Below are 21,279 nucleotides of genomic sequence, written 5' to 3'. Positions count from 1 at the left end.
ACTGAACTGTGTTTCTGCATGTCTATTTTTTCATGTTGGTGAATGACATTTTCTGTCTGGAATGCCTCACGCCCTTGCTTTTCTGCCTAGGAAATCACTATTGATCTTTTAAGCCCTTCTTAAATGTCACCATCTCTCTGCTGCCCTCTGAGTCATCAGGATGAAGTATCCACACTCTCCTCTGTTCCCGTGGCACGGGGGCTCTCCTGCCATCATCGGCCTTTAGGGGCTGCCATCATTTGTCTGCCTTCCTTTATTTTTTCTGAGACAGAGTCTCACTCTGTCACCCAGGCTGGAGTGCAATGGCCCAATCTCGGCTCACTGCAACCTCTGCCTCCCGGGTTCAAGTGATTCTCCTGCCTCAGCCTTCCGAGTAGCTGGGATTACAGGTGTGCACCACCATGACCAGCTAATTTTTTTTTATTATTAGTAGAGACGGGGTTTCATCATGTTGGCCAGGCTGGTCTCAAACTCCTGACCTCAGGTGATCTGCCCGCTTCGGCCTCCCACAGTGCTGGGATTACAAGCGTGAGCTACTGTGCCTGGCCTGTCTGCCTGTCTTATTCTAGAGCAAGGGCAGGCTTGCTTTGATGGAATACACACACAGACTGGGAGCTGGCACTGTGCTTACTAGCTTACTAGCACTCCAGACATGCTTGTGGATGAATGCATGAGCAGTCAAGGCAAACTCTTTCCTGACTGGCAGGAAAACAGTCACTGTGAAGTACAGTGTGCCCCACCTGGGGAGGTAGAGCAGAGATGGCTTCTCATCCTAGTGGGCAGGAGCATCTGCAGGAAGCAGGAACAGAGCATCCTGCAGAGGCCACTGTAAGAACAGGCAGAGCAGAGTATGTTGTTTGTGTCTGACCTCAGGGAAGAACTACAGAGAATGAATGCTGTGCTCCAAAACTTGGCGGTCGAAATTATTTGCCTCAACTATGATAAAAAGTTTGCCTGCAGCTGGTCAGTGCCCTGCTGTCTTCACCTCTGAAACATCCCAGGAGCACTTGAAACTGGTTGTGTTCTGGGAGATTACTCAAGGCAATTTCTCCCTAAGCCTGGGAAAACACGAGGGCTCAATTAAGCGAAACACTGATAGATAAGTTAAGAATGTAAAGGAAAAACTAAGAGCTTTATGTCAATGATTAAGTATTTCTGTTTCTTTAAAGCTTGCCCCGTATTATGCAAATACATTACAGTTAAGTGTTGGCTGCATAACATTGGAAGAGGATGTGGTTAATGGCAAAACAAATCCCCAAAGAAAAAAAAAAGTTGAAAAGCTGATTCATCTTAAAAATATTTCAGATGACTTAAAATATTTAAGGTTCATTTTGGACTTTTTGACAAGTAAAGACCCAAATATGAGCAAATAAAACCATTAAGGCTCTTTCGGTCTGGAATGACAAAAAGTGAAAAAGGGTAAGACCACCAGGTTGTTAAAATCATGAGAAGCTTAGATTGGGCAAAGGTTCAGTCTGGAGGCCACAATAAAGGAATATACCCGAAGACAAGAAGGTAGTTAGTGTCAGGGCCTATAAAAATGTTTAAAAGTGTTGAGTAAAATAATGTTTTATAGAGTAAATTACTATAAATACATATAAGAAGGCCAAGTAGGGGATTCCAAGTTATGTCTGGGTGGCATTACTGAATTTTGTGAGAAGTGACAGAATACCGTACTGGGTGAACCATCCCTTCCATAGCTTGCCTGGCATTTCTCAAGTGTGAATGCAGTTCACTCAAGTTCCTGGGGTGTCCCAGAAAGATGCGTATGTTTTGAAATTTATTAGGAGATTGAAAAACTCCTGATGAGTGGTCATTGTAAATCTGAAGTGCTTTCAGCATGGATGGGTGAGAAGCATGGGATTAAGTAGGGACCTCTGTCCTAGTATTATTTTCTCTGTTGAATTCATCCCTACCAGTTGCTGAGCTCTTTATTTGCACACATCAGCCTTTTAGGAAGGATCTCCAGGAATCCTGTGGGGAGAGGCTGGTGCTGGGGGAAGACAGAGGAATGCCTGGAGAGGACAGAAGTGAGGTAGGTCAAGGTAGAGGGGGTTGCAGGAAGAAGATGGGGTGTCCAGGGTGAAGGAGAGCTAGCAACGAGAGCAGAAGCCACGGCCCACTGACGGTCGCTCCGGGCCAGGCTTCTGTTCTGTGGGTACACGGTTTATTTCAGGGGCTGATTCTCTTTAGACTCAGTTTTTTTTTTCTCCTTCTTCTGATTGGAAGAAGTTTAATTCCGTGTTCATTTCCAATTCTTGCATTCAAGCTTATAATTTATCATTAAAAAACAACGACAACAATAAAAAAGGGAAGGCATACAGAAGGGACTCCAGGCAGACATTGCAGCAGGGCAGGGCAGTGAAGGGATGCCACGTTTGGCGAGGCCTTCTGTGTGCCCAGCTGCACATGGCCACCTCGCCAGTGTGCATCGTGTGCAGTAAATGTGTCAAGTGCACTGCTGCACGAACCTATCAGATGCTGAAAAATCTTGTCAAGTAGAACTTTCTCTATCCCCATTGTATAGATGAATGAACAGAGCTAGGAGGAGTTGAGTAACTTGCTCATGGTCACAAAACTGAGAAGGGCCGAGCTGGCCGGCACCTGTGTGTTAACTACTGCACTCAAGCTAGAAAAGGCATTCTAATCAATTAGGACCTGGGGGCTAATCTGAAATCTCTAATTCATAGTGAAATCCCTGGTGAAATTTAGAAGGAGATTGGACATAGGCTCTGAAGGAACATTGGCTCAACCGCCTTCAGGAAGGTCAGTCTATGTAAGCCAGTTAAAGAATATGTTATGAACCACACACCAGTCCAACAAAGGCCATGGTGTGATTGTGATGGGATGCTGGCTCCAGCCTCAGCAGCTCAGTTTGGACTTGGCTTTGTGGCTGGGTGTGCTCTGTGATCAGGGAAGTCTGCAGCCAAAAAATCCTCTGGGCCTTTCTAGACATCTCAGCAACCTTTTAGATAAATGGGGCATTGGCTTTGTTTGATGCTAAACATTTACTTTGATTGCTTTCATTGATAGCATAGGGCTTCTCCTATTTTATCTTGGCTGTTCTAAGAATGTCTGGAATGGGGCCGGGCGCGGTGGCTTATGCCTGTAATCCCAGCACTTTGGGAGGCCGAGGCAGGTGGATCATGAGGTCAGGAGATCGAGACCATCCTGGCTAACATAGCAAAACGCTGTCTCTACTAAAAATACAAAAAATTAGCCGGGCGCAGTGGCGGGCACCTGTAGTCCCAGCTACTCGGGAGGGTGAGGCAGGAGAATGGCGTGAACCCGGGAGGCGGAGCTTGCAGTGAGCCGAGATCACATCACTGCACTCCAGCCTGGGTGACAGAGTGAGACTCCATCTTGAAAAAAAAAAAAGAATGTCTGGAATGATCAGTAGAATTCAATTATTTGAATAATGTTTATGTGTGTCCTCTGTGTGCCAAGCACTGGGTTAGAGTCAAATGTGAGCAGTGCGTACTCCAGATCAGCACTGTCCCGTAGAACCACCTATGATGACAGAAAAGCTCTGTATCTGCACTGTCCAGTACAGTAGTTACTAGCCGCATGCAGCTAGGATGACCAAAGGGCTGAACTTTAATAAACTTTAATGAATATAAATGTAAATTGCCACATGTGTCTGGGGCTACGCTATTGGACAGCACAGGGCTGGATTAATCTTGGGTTGTATTTTGAAAAATTGCAAACTCAAAAAATATTACATATACTGGAAATATAATGTATAATTGTTAAAATTTTAGTAAAATTATATATTATACACTGATATATTGTTGTAATAAAGGTAAATAGAATTTCTATGTATTGATTTATTCAGACATTTAGGTGGTGTCTTCTATGTGACAGGCACTGTGCTAGATTCTGCGAGAATGCAAAAATGACTTGTAAGACAGTTCATGTTTTTAAGAAACTCACAGCTTTGTAGATAAGTGTCTACACTCACACATGTACACTTACGCACCCACACATATGAATACCAGGTAACAAACTGCCTAATGCCCTTAGGTAAGCATGCCTCACAACCATCAGATCACTGACAATAGCCGTCATCAGATCCAGAGGACACATGTGCATTTCTTTTTAAGAACAAAAAGTTGATCTCATGGAAGTAAAAAGTAGAACAGAGGACGCTAGAGGCTGGGAGGAGTAGAAGGATAGGTAAGGTAGGGAGACATTTGTTAAAGGATATAAAATTATATCTACATAAAAGGAATAAGTTCTGGTGTTCTGTAGCACTGTAGGATGACTGTAGTTAACCATAATATATTATATCATTTCAAATAGCTAGAAGGATACTGAATGTTCCCAACACAAAGAAATGATAAATATTTGAGACGATGGATATGCTAATTACCCTGACCTGAGCACTATAGCGTCTATGTATCCAAACATCCCTATATACCCCATAAATAGGTACAATTATTATATGTCAAATTAAAAAATACTTAAAAAATCAAGAGGGGGATAAAAAAGAACTAGGAAACCTTTCCTAGAAGTCCCCCAGCTGACTTCCTTTCATATTTCTTTGGTAGAATTTCTACGCATGTCCATGCCTAAACCTATCCCAGACAAGAGGAATGGAATTGTCATGACTGGCTTAGGCCAGTCAGGATTTAGCTCCTCTTTTATGGATGGATACCTGAACAAAAATCAGGGTTCTGTTACCAAGGAATGGGGCGGTGGAATAGAATTGCACAGGCAGTCACTGTCCCTCTGAAAATTTACCCATCCTCCAAATCAGAAGGAGCCTCTCCATTCATGACACCCCATTCATTCCTCTGTGACAGCACTCACAGAAGAGAGTGTGTTAATGTGTTTGCTCAAGGGCCTGATTTCCTGTTAAGGATTGTGTAACCACAACGCACTCTTCTCTATTAAACTGAGAGCTCATTGATGGGGTAGGGCAAGTCTCATTCATCTTTGAAAACGCGGCACCCAGCGTAGCAGTTCCTGGCATATCCACAGCTCAATAAATATTTGTTAGATCGAATATACATTTGTTCAAGAGCAACTCAATTAATATCTTCTTTCTTCATTTGTTTTTCAAAGACTACACCTGTTGGTCTGGATTGCAGCTGGAATTGGAAGGGAAATGCATTTCCATTGAAGGAAGAAGTGTAAGAGTGAGCAGGCAGGTGTCAGCGGATCTCAAGAGAATAATGTCAACTGGACGATGGCTTAGAGGCAGGAGGAGGCAGATCAGCTAGGCAGATGTGCAGAAGTTAAGTGTGGTTTCATGCAGAAACTTCCAAATGGATTCAAGAGCCAAAGCCTTCAAGAAGTTGGTGTCATTGTCACTTGGAATATGTTTGTATTAATACAGGTAGAATATGTTAATAAACCATATTCTTATCAAGAATCTTCCATTTACAGCCCTTATTTTCTCCCTTTATTTTTGCCCTTTCTTTTCTGCCTGGCTGTTTAACTCCTGGATATCTGATTTAACTACATCTGCAGCTTCTCACTGATATGTTTATGGGTATCAGATGCCTATACTGCGATTGCTTTTCCTGTCTCTGGGAATTAGATGTGATCCATGTACATCTTTGCTGTGAGTTAGATCTTAGAAAGCAATGGACCTGGGCCTCATTATCTCAGCTCTCCACAGAAAAGCATCTAACAAATTGAGACTTAATGTTACATCTTCAGCTTTGTGGAGGGAAGCTGACATAGAAATGTGCTTTTGAAGAACAAACCTGGGTATTTTGCAAAAGCATAGTGGAAGACTTTATCCATCATATTACTCGAAGTCCTTTTCACAATAACCTGCAGGACAGAAAAAAATGTTTGTTTCTCCAAATTAACCTCCAATTGACCTATCGATGTCAAGCATATCCCACCCCTACTGTCACCAGGGACTTAGGACTGGGTTTTGCCCCAGTGGTGGCATTTATCTGATCCTGGTGCTTGGTGGCATCCATTTATTTGCTCCTTTCAACTGATTTTGATTCTGTTTTTATTATTTAATTTTCTGTTTTATATTGTGGTTAATTTTCTGAATTGCCTCAAATGTTTATGTTTGAGTGTATTTTTTTTCTTACTTACCTATACCCATCTACCTCCCACCTACCCACCCACTTTACCTACCTATGTTCCTGGCTATTTATATGGTGCATAATCTCTATCAGCCCAGGCTTCTTTAAAGCACCTGCATTTTCTTTTCCTTTTTCTTCTTTGACCAGATCATACCTACAAATAATACAGAGGATTCAGAGATGGGAGTTCCAGAGACGTGGGTCTGATTCCAGCTTTGCCTCCTGCTAAATATCTAATCCTGGGCAAGTCATGTAGTCTCTAGGTGTTCCAGTTTGGCCACCTTTAAAATGGGAATAATTCTGTCTACGTCACTTATCTCATACAGCCAGAGTGAGGACATTCATATTTTGGCATACAATATAATAAGGTTGTAGATAAAGCGTTTATTAGGATAAAGTCTTTGGCTAATAGGTTGGACAGACCAGTTGACCTCTTAAGGGTATCATCAGAAGAACTCGAAGGTCTTATTCAAGTGTTTCCCTCCAATAATTCTCACATTTCCACCTTTAGATCTTTTATTAAGGATCCTGTGGGAAATGTGTATTTCATAGGTTATTAACCCAACGAAGTCAGATTTCTATTTCAATCTACTTATTTCATATTTTTGTTAAAACTTTTGAAGAAAATGAATTTCTTATTGAATTCATTTTAGACTGCTGTTAGCTCAGATTCACTTTGTGAGTTAGAATGCCTCTTAGAAATATAACACACAGGGAAAAACTTTTGGGTGAGTCTTTCTTTTTTGATAGTACCACATGAGTCCGCAGTTTGCTGATCCCCATGAACATGGACTTAATCTTCTTTAGATGCTTTAGGACATGTGGTTATGCAGTCAGGGAGCTGAGATCTGAGGCAGGAGGGTGTAGGAAAAATAAGTGATCGTGGGGAGTGGAATCAGAAGACAGAGTGGGGGAAGGATGTTTCTGGAGCACTTTGTGTTCAGTCGCAGACCGGTGAGGCCCAGGAGAACTTTCTCCAGCTGAGGAGGCCCAGGTGAACTTTCTCCATGTGGGGAGCTGTTGAGAACTTGAGCTTCCAGCATAAACACAGGCTGAACCTGGCTTTGGCGAATGTGGGCCTCCAGCCCATTTACAAAATGTCACACTTTTTGTATGGCTTGGAGGAGACTCAGAAGTGACCTAGGAATTCCATGGAGCCCTGATGTAGCCATTGGCAGTTCCCAAGCAGGAAGCCAGTCCCTCCATTTCTTCTCAAAATTCTCCCAACCACACCCTGCCTCACCTCCTGGCTGGGACATCTATTACTATGATCATTTTACTGGTGAGAAAAATGGGGTGCTAGAAAGGTTACCTGACTTGCTGAAATTCACACACGAGTTAATGGTGGGGCTGGTGCTGGAGCCAATGTTGAGCCTCATAAACTCCTACAAAGTGTGCTAAGACTGGCCACTCTTTCCTGCAGGCCGTCCTCAGGGTAGTTCATGTAGCTGATGACCTTGAGAAATGAGGTAATGTCTTCCTTCATCCCCAAAGAGCAGACTTTCTTACTGTTTGCTATAAAAGCAGTGGATTCCCCAAACTCAGTGTTCCTTGGCTGTGACACAAACCGCCTCCATGTGTGTATTAGTTAATCTGAGCCTGTTGGGTCACTTCTGTGGAACTCAAGGGCAAGGGTAACTGATGAAATATGCTTGTGTTCATCTTGCTTGCTACGTTACCAGTCCTGTATTTCAGATCCAGAAGTCTCATGTCTTCTGCCAGCATCTGTGAAACAGGCTAATACTGTCTTATAAGTTGGGTAAAATAAAATTTAAGACCTGACCCCCAGCTTCCTGAGTCCTGGCTGGAGCTTTCCCACCATAGCACTCAGCTTATGTAACCCAATCCAAGAGGAAGAAATGATGGTGGCATTGCTAGCTTTGATCCAAGTTTTTCTTTCTTTTTTTTTTTTTTTTTTTTTTTTTAACACTTCTCTGGGCCCGGGCTGCTGTTACCAGGCCTTCAGTAGATGTGGATAACAGGTAGGTGACTGGCTTGCTGGTAAGCAGAGATCCCTGGAAACCAACCCAGGCCAGGCCAGGGCAGGAGCAAAAAGGAAGAGCAAGAGTGGAGAGAAGTGAAGAGTCTTTGCACTTTGCAAAGACATTTTGATGCCTCATCACCATCTTATGTAGCTGTCACATCACAAAAAAAGGAATAAGGGTGGAGAGTGTTCTGCTAAATGCATCTGTGTCCTGGGGACACAGATCTATGAAATGGGGTAGGATGATAAAGCAGGAGGGAAGGCTGGGCAAGTGGGGAGCAGGGCAGCACCCTGTGAGAGGGGAGGGCCACTGGGAGGGCAGAAATGGGAAAGATGGTGCCATGTCAGGATGTCGTTGCGATCTTGCCCTCATGATATTCAAGTTGCTTTTAACCTGCTGACCAATTTCTTGCAAGAATCCTAAAGAAATCTTAGACAGTGAAGTGAGATCTAACCATGAGTGAGTGTCACAGCCTCTTCACACTGGACAGTCTCCTCCCACATTCGGCCCATAGAGGGGGAGGCCCACTCCAGCCAAGACTTGTCAACCAGAAACCTGAAACGATAGCAGGTGCTTCTAAAATAACCTTCCCTTCAGCAGATAGGCCTCTGTCATACAACTTTTAATTGCTTGTCAAATATTTGACTAAAATTGAGTAGTTTTCCTTCAGGGAAAGTTGGTACTCTTAAGTCACTAGCAAATGAGAAGTTGGTAAAAAAAATTGGCCAAAGCACTCTGTGTGTGTACACAGTGGCGAATGGTCAATACATAACAATTTTCTGCACTGCTAGAGATTCTGTTTAATGTTTAATTTAAAAAATGACCACTTATATGAGGTATCTAAAGTAGTCAAATTCATAGAGACAGAAAACAGAATGATGGTTGCCAGGGGCAGCAGGGACAGGGAAGGGGTGAGCTGTTGTTTGATGGGTGTAGAGTTTCAGTTCTGTGAGATGAAAAGGTTCCAGAGATCTGTTGCATAACAACATGAATATACTTAACACTACTGAACTGTACACTTAAAAATGGTTACAATAGTAAATTTTATGTTATGTGTATTTTAGTCACAAGTAAAAAAGTTGTAGAGGAATCCATGTGGAAAGTGAACACAGTATTGATTTTTATAGTTTTAACTTCCCCGACTGATCTAAATTAAAATGTCCCTGCTATGGGAAAGGGTAAAAGTCAGAAAGGAAATAATTTCCCTTTTACTGAATTTTAGTCAACTCCTTAGACAAAGAATTGGAGATATATATATATATATATATATATGTATATATATATTTGCTCACACATGTAAATAATTTGTTTTTGTTTTTGTTTTTTTGAGGCAGAGTCTCGCTCTGTTGCCCAGGCTGGAGTGCAGTGGTGCGATCTCCGCTCACTGCAATCTCTGCCTCCAGGGTTCAATTGATTCTCCTGCCTCAGCCTCCTGAGTGGCTGAGATTACAGATACCTGCCACCACACCTGGCTAATTTTTGTATTTTTAGTAGAGATGGGATTTCACTATGTTGGCCAGACTGGTCTTGAACTCCTGACCTCAGGTGATCTGCCCACCTTGGCCTCCCCAAAGTGCTGAGATTATAGTCATAAGCCACCACACTCAGCCATGTAAAGAATTTGAATACACTTCTTCACATTTCAGTAAAGTTCTTTGCATGTTTTTTTGTACAAAAGAGAATCATTTCAATACTTGTTAACTTCGCATCCATTGTAAAAGATCACTAGTGAAAGATGCTTCTGGGTATACATCCAAAAGATTTGAAATCAGTGTCCTAAAGAGATAGTTGAACACCTGTTTGCATAGCAGAGTTATTTACAATAGCCAAAAGGTAGAAGCGATCCAAGTGTCCACTGACAGATGGCTGGATCTACTACTCACACAACGGTGAATTACATATTCACACAATGGAATATTATTCAGCCTTAAAAGAGGGGAAATTTTGACCCATGCTACAACATGAATGGACCTTGATGACATTATGCTAAGTGAAAGAAGCTGGCTGCAAAGCAAAAGACAAATGCTGTATGATTCCACCCATATGGGGTACCTAGAGCAATCAAATTCATAGAACAGAAAGTTGAAGGGTGGTTGCTGGGGCTTCCAGGGGGCGTGGTGGGGGGTGAGAGTTCATGTTTATTGGATACTGAGTTTTTGTTTTGCAAGATGAAAAGAGTTCTGGGGGTGGATGGTGGCAGTGGTTGCACAGCAATGCTAATGTACTTGATGTCACTGCACTGCCCACTTAAAAATGGTTACATTTTTTGTCATGTGTATGTAACCACAATTAATACAGGCTATAAAAATACTGTTAAAGAAAAGAGCGCTAGTTAAGGAAGCAACTCATCATTTCGCCATCTGGGTCATTCATTTTAGGAGCCGCTGGCCAAGCCATGAGCCGGGCTCACAAGACTGATAAGAGCAGTCTGCATAACTCACTCTGGTGCTCCCCATCCAAAACCAACAGGGCCTAAATCTGGTTGAAACCCATAAGTCCTACCTCACTCTCACTCTCTTCTTTCAGACACAGAGGTCCTCTTGTCTGGATCTGGAAAGCAGTTGAAACACATAGGACCTGCCCCTGCCCATTTGGAGTTCTTCCCACATTCTGCAGCATTTGCAGTCCCCTTCGTGCATTTCCATGTGCATGAGGAAGATTTTCCAACATCAAAGTTATTTTTGCCTTTCATCATTAAAGAAAGCCTTTGATTCAACCACAATCATCTCTGAATGAGGTAATTCCTCTGAATGTTTCACTTGTAAGAATTGGCAATTCCTAAGCAAGACCACCGCCATATTGATTAAACATGTCCACTTGGTTGGCCCTTCCAGCCTCGCCACGGCAAACGTAACTGGAGGCCGGCCTTCTCCCACCCCAGCAAGCTGCGTGGACAGGCGACTGTGTAATGGGAAAGCTGTGCCATGAGAACGTGTACTTCCTCCACAACCACACGCTCATGTGTTGTTTTGTAAGCAACATTTCTGCTGAGGAAAGAGCAGCTGGGCACTTAAGACTCCTGGCAAAACCATAATGGTGGAAAACAAAACTTAACCTATATTTCAAGAAAAGCTGTGTTCTGTTCCCCTGATCAGCATTAGCCTGTAGGTATTTAGTTGAATTAAATGAAGGAAATGATGAAATTAATCCACATTAAAAAGCAATGAATAGTGGATTCATTAACCCAGAGAAGAGGTGGAGGGCTGCATCATAAAAACAAAGCTCAAAGCCAAGGCTCTCGCAGCCACACCCCTGGGGTGGCTAACACTGCAACCGCTTTGTTAATTCTCAATGAATAATTAACCGGAGGTAGAAATATTTTTGAGTTTTAGGAGCTCTGTGTCTGTCTGTGCATCGACTGTTTAATCGGAGGCCTCAACAGTCGGTAGTTTTGGTTCACCCCGATTTTAGACCTCTCTTCTGTTCTTACTGTTTCAAGTTCCAAGGTGGCTCAGTCCTTTTCTTCCTCCTGCTGAATCTTAGGGGGAAATTCTAGAATTATCATCATCATCCCCTTTTACAGATAAGAAAGTAGAAAGTTAAACAAGTAATTTTCTCAAAGTCACATACTGAGAAAGAGGTTGGATCCGGGAAGGTGAAAGAGGTTGGATCTGGGAAGGTGGATTCAGTGGATTAAGTGAATTAAGTGGATTAACAGCCTGGCCCTTACCCCATCTGCTGGATAGCCTTATGTTACTGGGGTATCTGCTCCTCGTTTCTTCCAGCTTCAGTCAACAGGGGCCCTGCCACTGTCAGCTCCCACCATAGGAGGCCTTCTGCTGCCCGTCCTGAACTCAGAGCCCTGTGGGCACAGTGAGACCTGCTGGGCCCTGAAAGGAGAGCAGAGAGCAGAGTGGCCACTGGCCTTGGAGGATCAGAGTGGTGATCTGGATGTGCTGGGATGATGTTCTGGTTGGTTTTCTAGTCCATTCTGCCTGGAGTATGACAGAATTCCTGCTGGCAGAATCCCAATCCTCGCCTTGTTGACATACATGGTTGCTCCCTAGGATGCAAACTGGTTCTGGGATGGGGAGGCTGGATGGCCTCAGCTGTCTGCCTCCAGCAGGACCTGGAACCCTGACCACCCATCTCCCTGGCCTCCCCATCTGTCCTTGTGGGTTTGATATGAAGGGGCATGAGCACTATCTGCCCACCTTAAGAATGAGGGCAGTAGGCAAGTCCATGATTTTCTTCAGGGGGTCTGGAACCCTCCCTGAAGGGTAATATTCTAGCATTTCCCTTACTAAAGCAGAACATCCTCCACCGCATTCAACACTTACCATGCACACGACACAAGGCTGGACGAGAGCTATGTGGCTGGGTCCCGAGACTGGCAGGCAGCTTGCATGCTTGATGGAAGCAAATCCTTGCTAAGATGTTTCTGTTTCATTCGACACCTAGATTTCATATGTCCCAAAATTACTTAAACTTTTCTTTTTTCATTTTATACTTTGAGGCCCAATAACCATGTAATCCTTGGCTTATAGTTTCCTGACTACTCTCAGAGGGCGTCATTTGCAGTGATGTTTCTTCTAGACCTTTTTTTTGGGTACATTCTCCGGGTTCTATTGTATACTTCACTCTTTTCTCTGAAATATGTGATTATTGTTTAAAAGCACTGAGTGACAATCTACATAAGGCGGTGTGTGAAGTACTACGGTATTCCTGTTATTGCTACTAGGTTTGAATCCATGACATCTAGTATCTTCTTGCCTCTCTTCCTTTTGACCTGACAGTTACCAGCCATCCACTCCCCTCTGGAAACTGAAATCTGCACAGGCACATTTCCTTCACAAACAGTTCACTTGACCCTGACCCAAACATCCTCAACCTTGCTTTGACCCAGATCTGGCCCTCCTCACTAAAGCCTCCTGCACTGGCCTCCATCTGCCCTGGGGCCCTTTTCTTCTCCCAGGGCAGTTGTTTCAGAGTCTGTTTATGGCCTGTGCAGACACTTGGCTGAAATTTATCTCAGTCTCTTTCCTTTTTTCATTGAAGTTCTTATCCTTTTTCTAATCGTGTCCTGCCTCCAAAAGAAATTTCTCTGTTATGGTCTTCTTCAAGCATAGTTCTCTAAATTTCAAATGGTTTAGACAGAATAAGCTGTGACTGTAGAATTCTTGCCAGAATAAGCTGTGACTGTAGAATGTGACAGGATAGGATGCCAGCTCCTCCCCGGACTCACATTTGACTTGGACTTTGCCTCCCAAATCCTCCTGGACATCCATGTGGGACAATGACTGCAGACCTCATTGCTTCTCTGCCCACTCCTTCCCCTCATTTGATGTGCTTGTCACGTTACTGGGGTATCTGCTCCCTGTTTCTTCTGGCTTCAGTCAACAGGGGCCCTGTCACTGTCAGTTCCCACGATAGGAGGCCTTCTGCTGTCCGTGCTGAACTCAGAGCCCTGTGGGCACAGTGAGACCTGCTGGGCCATGAAAGGAGAGCAGAGGCCTAATGAAGGCTTGTGGCTAAGCGCCAGCATCTTTCACAAGAGGGATGACAGGTGAACCAAGTGAGGAAGAGGAGGAGAGTGAAGAAGGAAGGTGAGCTGGTTTATGCCCACAGAATTCCTGCAGAGTTAGGGCTGAACCTCACTCACACACGGCTGGTGGTACCTGGGCAGGACATTCTGCCATTCCCATGTACAGCACGGTGGGTTCCTGACACATATCTGAGGTTGTTTTAGTGGGGATAAAGCTTTTCATTCCACTGGTTGAAAATGCTGGGGAGAAGTATGTCCACCTTGATGCTAGCCACGCTAAGGTGTGACCGCACCTGTGTAAATCCTTCAGAGAATGAGAGATCGGCTCAGAAGGGAAGAAGAGAAAACCTTGGGTTTGGGACACAGAGGGAAAAAGAAGACACTGGGGAGGGGCCAGGGTGTTACCCTGTGTCTGTCTCTCAGTTCTGGACAATGTGGGCTCAAGTGCACACAGGTACAGGGACATCAGCTGGGCCATGGGGTCTGGGAGGAGATTGCCTGCTTCAGGAAAGAGGTGAGACCCTGGCAATGCCTACCCTAGGTGTTATTATTTATTATGAGTCCCAGGGTTGGGGGATGTTCTAAGTGGTTTTCCCTCAGTTGAAGTGGGAAGAGAAAAATGACTGGGTGTGATTTTATGCCGCTAATACGCAGAGATGATCCGCACTCTGGGGCACTTTAAAGTCAGCATTTTAAGAAGCGTTGTGAGTGATGTCGCAGCTGTGAATGGGTCTTGTCCTTCACAGTGAGGTGAGGACTGGCTTTAAGCTCCTCCAGTCTGCCCCACAACATGTGAAATTCCCTTTGTGCTTGGTGTTTGTGAAAGAAGTGTCCACTCTTGGGACAAGAGCATCCTTATCAGAAGTCCAGGGTTTTCATCAGGCCCCGCCACTGGCCAGTTGGGCGGCTTCGTGTGAGTTACTAAATCTCTCTAAACAGGGTCAGTGACACGATTTGTGAGGCCCAGCACAAAATGAAAATGTGAGATCCCTTTCCAAAAATTAGAAGAGGGCATGCAGCTGAGCGCTTGGCACTGTGTTACTGCCTAGGTTGCTGCCCGTGGAGCTGGCCTGGTCTTCATTTCAAGTGGATTGAAATTGTGTGGATTCAACGCGTTATTACTAAAAAGGAGCTTAGAATGGGCATTCGTGTTACTCAGAGGTGTGACACACAGGTTCAGAGAAGATCCTTTACTGGGGTCAGGCAACTAGGGTTTAGCCCTGCTGTCCCACAAATGTATAGGGCCTCAGATAAGTCCCTTCAAGCCTTTAGGGTCTCTACTTACTGAAAGGACAGGAAAGGCTTCCCTACATCCCTCAAGGGCAGAGAGAACTCGCATTCTCTGATAGGACGAGCAACTCATCCCAGTACGATGGGACTCCCAGGGTCTCCCTCTGTAAGGAGCAAACCAGGATGGCTGGTCACTACATTTACTGGGATTTTGTCAGCCTCTTTCTGTGCAACCTATGCGCCTCGTCTCATCTCACTTAATCTCCACCACAGTGCTATGTGTGAGACAGATAACATCACCCTCCTGTGACAGATGTGAAATCTGAGTTTTGAGAGGCTACGTGTGGCTGGGGTTAGTTAGAATTGGGGCTGGACTGCTCTCATCTCCAAAGCCTGTTCTTTCATCTGCATCAGTGATCCTCAAATGTTCACATCAAAAAAATGGAGTGATCCTCAATTTGTTCACATCAGAATTAGTGGGAGAGGTTAGAACCCAGAGGTTCTGATTCAGCAGTTTGGGGAAGGGGCCTGAGAACGTGCATTTCTGCAGTTCGCAGGTGATGCTTATGCTGTGGTGCCTGGACCCCACCTTGAGAACCACTGTTCTGGGCCAGCGTCCTCCGTCTTGGGCTTTGGAGATGCTTGGAGAGCAGCTGGAGAGCTTTGACAATGACAACCAGGCCGGGGGTCCACCGCAGAGGCTCTGCTGTGATTGGTCTGGGGCATGGCGTAGGGGGAAGAGTTCTGGAAGCTCTCCCATCATGTAATGTCCAGGTACAGCCAGGGTTGGGGTTCCTGCTCTGTACCTTGCTGTGTCCCAATGTGTGAAGACGAAATGAGGCAGTGGGTGTCAAACGGCTCTGCCACAAATGCAGGTGTTAGGTCTCCTGGCCAGAACGCTGCCGGCGCAGAACCCAAATCAGATAGTCGAGTGCATGCCTGGGCCCTCACAAACGATTAAGACCAAATCAAGGCCAAAGAAAATGAATAACAGATGTCTGGGAGATGCTGAGGCCTTCAAAGTGTTTTTCATGTCTGACTTTGAGAAAATATTGGCTGGGATCAGATAAGAGGCAACTCCCGGGGCCAGCGGTGCCTTGTCCTAAGGTGCCCGCTGAGCTCAGGAGGTGCGGGCTGCAGGGCCCCAAGCAGGTGCAGGCGTCCTCCAGCCCCGGCTTCGACAGCTGACTGCTTTCCTTCTACTTGGAAAATGCTTGCTCCACTTTAGCCCACTTGTGACGGTGTCGCGGAGTAGCAGATGTGGGAAGGGGCTTCAGGAGTTGTGGTCCTGCTCAGATAGGATGCTTGGCATTTGGGGATGGGGTTGGTGAAGTTAGAAACAAAACCAAAACCCACAAACACAACAAAGCATCAAAATAACAACCCCCCCCTCAACACCCAGTTAAACTTGAATTTCAGATACGCAATGAAAAATTTTGGGATAAGTATGTCCTATACAACACTCGAGATGTATTAATACTTATACTAAGAAATTACTGTCCGGTCGTGGTGGCTCACGCCTGTAATCCCAGCACGTTGGGAGGCCAAGGCAGGTGGATCACCTAAGGTCAGGAGTTCGAGACCAGCCTGGCAAAAACAGTGAAACCCCCGTCTTTACTAAAAATATAAAAAATTAGCTGGGCGTGGTGGCGGGCGCCTGTAATCCCAGTTACTCAGGGGCTAAGGCAGGAGAATCGCTTGAACCCGGAAGGCGGAGGTTGCAGCAAGCTGAGATCACACCATTGCACTCCAGCCTGGGCAACTAGAGCGAAACTCCGTTTCAAAAAAAAAAAAAAAATTACCCGTGGGTTCTCTGCATTCCAATTTTAGCGGGCATCTTGCGTGTTCTCTGTACCCCTATCTGGGGAGGGCTTTATTTTCTTCAATGGCGTCCCCGCATCAGAGCCTGTGTCTTGCACTCTCCCCCTGAGTGGGTAGCAGAGGTGTTATCACAAGAAGGAAGGTTCTGGGGAGTCAAATGACAGGCTTACGCCGCTAGCAGGGCGGGCGTGCCAGGGACTAGGCCGCTTTGCAGGTTCGCTTTTCTCCTTTCCATTGCGCTGAACTGAAGGAGGAGAAGGGAAAGTGGGAGCTGCTCCACACACAGCTGAGTGTGCATGGCTGGTATGTGACAGCCTGAGGTCTGTTCGGTGACCCCCGGCCCCTCAAAGGGCCCGCAAAGACTCAGAATTAGCTCCACTTACCACGGTGCTCGCGGATGGGGGTGCGGATCAACACCGTAGCGGAAGGCCACTCCTGGGCCCCCAGGGCCTCGCTGGCGGCCACTTGGGGGCAGCAGACGGCAGCAGACGCCCACCCTGCCGGGGAGGTGGGGCCTGCAGGCCCCAGGACCGCTCTAGGAGCCCGGCAGGCCTGCGCAGGTGCGGGCACCGTGTTCCGGAAGCCTGGCCCCGAGCGCTGTGGGGGGCGCCCGGGGACGCTCAGCGAGTGTCTGTCCCAGCCCTGAGCTCAGTGAAAGATTGCAGAGTCCTGGGCCCACGAGGGGGTCTCCGCTGTGTCCAGACGCCCTTCAGAGCAAAGGAGCCACAGGCGGGCGCTCTCCCAGTGTCTCTCGGGAAGAGTGACCTCGACTTCATGCCCGGGAGAAGCGGCCAAGGCCGGGCCACGCCTGTCCAGGGAAGCCTGAACGGCCGCCCTGGGGTGTGAAGGGTGCGGGTGGGGGTGAAGTTCCTGAAGGTGAGGAGGGACTCACGCTCGGTCAGATCTGACAGGGGTTAGGAAGGCAAAGAGTTATTTTTAAAGCTCAAGAAAAAGAGAAATGAACTTCATTTCCTTTTTGTTTGGCTCCAATTCCGTGCCTGACTATTCTTTTATGCTCAGGGTTGCTCAGCAGACACTGAGGCTGTGTTTTGTTCCAAGGGACTGAGACCAAATATTAGTTTAGCGAGGGTGAGAAACATGCTCTGAGTAACGTTCATTCCTGCTGCAGTAAATCTATGAGTGCCCGATGTGGGAAAATCAGACCCCGAGCCCAGCTGCCCAGATGAGCCTCTAGCGTTTTGCCTGTTTATGGACCTGCTGATACATTTAATGTCGGGAAGCCCGGGGAGGGCAAGGCTAACACCCATGCAGCCTTTCTAACCTCTTGTGGAACTAGGAAAACAGTGTGAGCTTCCAGGAGTGTGTATTTGGGAGGGGACACATATGCCTCCACACATAACAAAATCCGTGTGCATGCTTATGTGTACTGTTTACATGTAGTGTGTGTGTGCACCTGCATGTGTGCGTTGGTGTACATTTCTAGACGGCAAGAAATTCCAGTAGAACTTTTGACTTTCGTACTATTCTACAGACATTCTTTTCCATCCGTCCCTTGTAATGATCAATGGGTCAGATACTCTTGAGCCTTTTCATGAACGATCTTTGCTCCAAGTCTTCCCTCAGCTTCTCACTGCCTGCATCCTTCCGCGATTAGACTGGGATCTCAGTCTATTCCCAGAGGTCTGAGACTCTCCGCAGCCCAGCAGTCGTCAGAAAGACCATGGCGGGAGGGCATCTTAGCCTTCACTCCTTCTACTGCAGGTTTGAAACTCAGGCTCCCTTAAAGGTAAACCAGGATATCACACAGATAATAATAGTATGATAATAAACTCACATTTGTATGGTGAGTTAGGATTTACAGTTTCCCTACATTTTTTTCATTTAATCCCAGAGCCAGAGCAACCAGAACGTGTGTGGTCCTCACATGTTCCTCCACAAAGAGACTGATGGAGAGAGAATGAGGTTAGGTAGACAGCAAGAACAATTTTGGCCACCTCATTTTCTCAACTAATTTGAGATTTCTCTTCCAGGCTGCTGGTGCCAAGAGATGGGTGGATCGACAGGTCTTGTTAGCAAGGACAAAGGAAATTGTTTTGTTATTGGCTTAGCTGTTATTTAAAATAAAAACATAAACATAATTAAAAATAAGCACTTTGGCCAGGGGCAGTGGCTCACGCCTGTATTCCCAGCACTTTGGAAAGCCGAGACCGAGGCAGGCAGGTCACTTGACCTCAGGAGTTTGAGACCAACCTGGCCAACATGGTGAAACCTCGTCTCTACCAAAAATACAAAAATTAGCCTGGTGTGGTGGCGCGTGCCTGTAATCCCAGCTACTGCGGAGGCTGAAGCAGGAGAATCGCTCGAGCCTGGGAAGCAGAGGTTGCAGTGAGCCAAGATCATGCCACTGTACTCCAGTCTCAGGGAAAGAATGAGGCTCTGGCAAAAAAAAAAAAAAAAAAAAAAAATTAGCCCTTTTGGTATGGCTGTGTTTTCTCTACACACATGAACAGTTTCTTTGAAAGGACAGCTTCCTTTTCCTGACTGTGCATCATCTGACCAAATTCCAAACTTCTGTAATTCAAGGAAATAATATACTTTGTGGAAAAATTAGAAAATATATATTAGCAAAGAAAGAATAAAGGCAAGCCGCGTGCAGCCCCATTACTCTGAGATGGCCGCTGTTGCTGCCATGGTGGGCATCATCCCAGACTTTTCTCTATGCAAGCACAAACACACATGCTCAACTCAGTTTATTTTATTTTTACAAAACGGAAGTCATTCTGTACATACTGTTTTGTAATCAAAATTTTTCTTTTTGATATATCATGAACATTTTGCCCATCATGAAATATCCTTTTAAATAGTATGCAATTCCACTGTAAACATGTGGGTTTATTTGACATCTTTATTGTTGGGCATTTATCTTGAGTGCTTAGAATGGAAACTAATTAACCCAGGATAGGAAGGTGCTCTATCTTTTATTCTGAAGATGTTATTAACACAGATTTCCATGGATGGTGTAATGGGCCTCTAGAGGGTGGGGCCAGGTGTGGCGATGGCCCAGGAGATTCTCAGGGGAGCCTCTTCCCTCAGGAGCCCCAGGAGGCACCTTTCTCTGTCTCCGTGGCATTTAGATCCGTGGAGTATGTTCACCTGAGTGTGACCTACAAGCTTAAGGTATTAATCCATGTTCCTCCCACTTGGATTAATATCCGATGTGAAATTAGTAGGGAAAAAAAGATGTGCTCCGTGGCCACTGAGCCCTTCCCAGCGGGAGGATGCAGAAGTTGGAGGAAGAGATACTGTTACATCCCGCGGGCATTAGCTGCTTGTGGTTGGGAGGCATGCCTTTGATAATCAGCATCAGTATCTCTTTCATGTCACTGAACACAAAATGAGGCTGCATCAAAGAGCCTGTTTTAGAGAAGAAATTGTTGAACAGGCTTGACTGGGTTGAACGATACCAGAGGGGCAGGATCAGAGCGCAGGCCGGTCTTCCCGGCCCAGCCAGGGGCACTCACTGGCCTGACTGCAGCTCCGGCAGCTCAAGAGGTTGTCACAGTGCACGCGAGTGCCTCCCCACTTGACCCTTCCATGTGCTTGGCAGCAAGGGGCATGAGTCACCTGGTGGCCAGGTGTTTGTTACTCTGAGCTTTTGAGGTGCTGCAGAACTCCAATTACATAGCCTCCCTGATTTTTTTTCCCTCCTCTCTAATACTGACTTTTTGTTAATGCCAACCTACTAGTAGATACTTGTTCTTCTTCTGACACACTTGGGCATCCAACAAAAGCTTGCAAAAGAACAGCTTTTTGTTTGCTTGCCTTCAGGAATCTGGTTCAGTGAGCACTCCAGATATGGAAGGGCTTTATAATGATTCACAGCTTTCTTTGCTGGCCTTCAGGGGAACGTGACCTGCTTAGGTTCAATTTTGTGCATGTGTGACATAATTTTCCCTTCAATAATACAGACAAACCCTGATTCTAACCCCCAGTCGAACCCACTGGTCTTCTGATCTTTTTGCTTTGCTAGCATTATTTAGTCTTAAATGAATTACTTTTTTAAAAAATGTTAACACTATCTAAAGTGAGGAAAACTCTTACAAAGAGTTTTATATGAGAATGAAAACACATGATGTGTTTTAAACATTGGAATCCCAGAAGGAAGAAACAAGGTAGTGTTTTCAGTTATTTCCACTGAGGGGGTTTAAACAGGATAGATAGTCATATATTAAAATCCCCAACCACTGTTTAGGACCAAGCCAAAACTTTTAAAATAGCTTTTGAATGGAGAAATGAAAGGCTCAAAACCACTGGGTAAAGTTGGAGGAGGATCGCCTGTTCTCCCTGGAATGCTTTTGCTGGTTTTTGTTCTCTTTGGTTAGATCTCACTGGTCTTGTTCCTTCTTTCACTTTTAATTGGACTGCAACACCCAGGCAGAAAACTCAGTCCCAGAAAGGATCGGAGTGGCATGGCAAATGTGAGATCAGAGGCAGGAAACCATGACGACCTCTTAGCATGGGAATGAGCTTTAAAGAACAGTGCTGCCTATCCTGATCCGGGTACCGGGAGACAGACAGCCCCAAAGGAGTGATGTGCATTGGTGAATCCAGATGTAGACTTTTTTTTTTTTTTGGGGAGACAGGGACTCACTCTGTCATCCAGAGTGGAATGCAGTGGCGCAATCATAGCTCACTGCAGCCTCGACCTCCTGGGCTCAAGCGATCCTCCTACCTCAGCCTTCCA

Source organism: Pan paniscus, chromosome 17, assembly GCF_029289425.2.
Source record: "Pan paniscus chromosome 17, NHGRI_mPanPan1-v2.0_pri, whole genome shotgun sequence".
NCBI classification, from domain to species: Eukaryota; Metazoa; Chordata; class Mammalia; order Primates; family Hominidae; genus Pan; species Pan paniscus.
The sequence above is the reverse complement of the archived record's forward strand: the minus strand, read 5'-3'. Positions refer to the sequence as shown.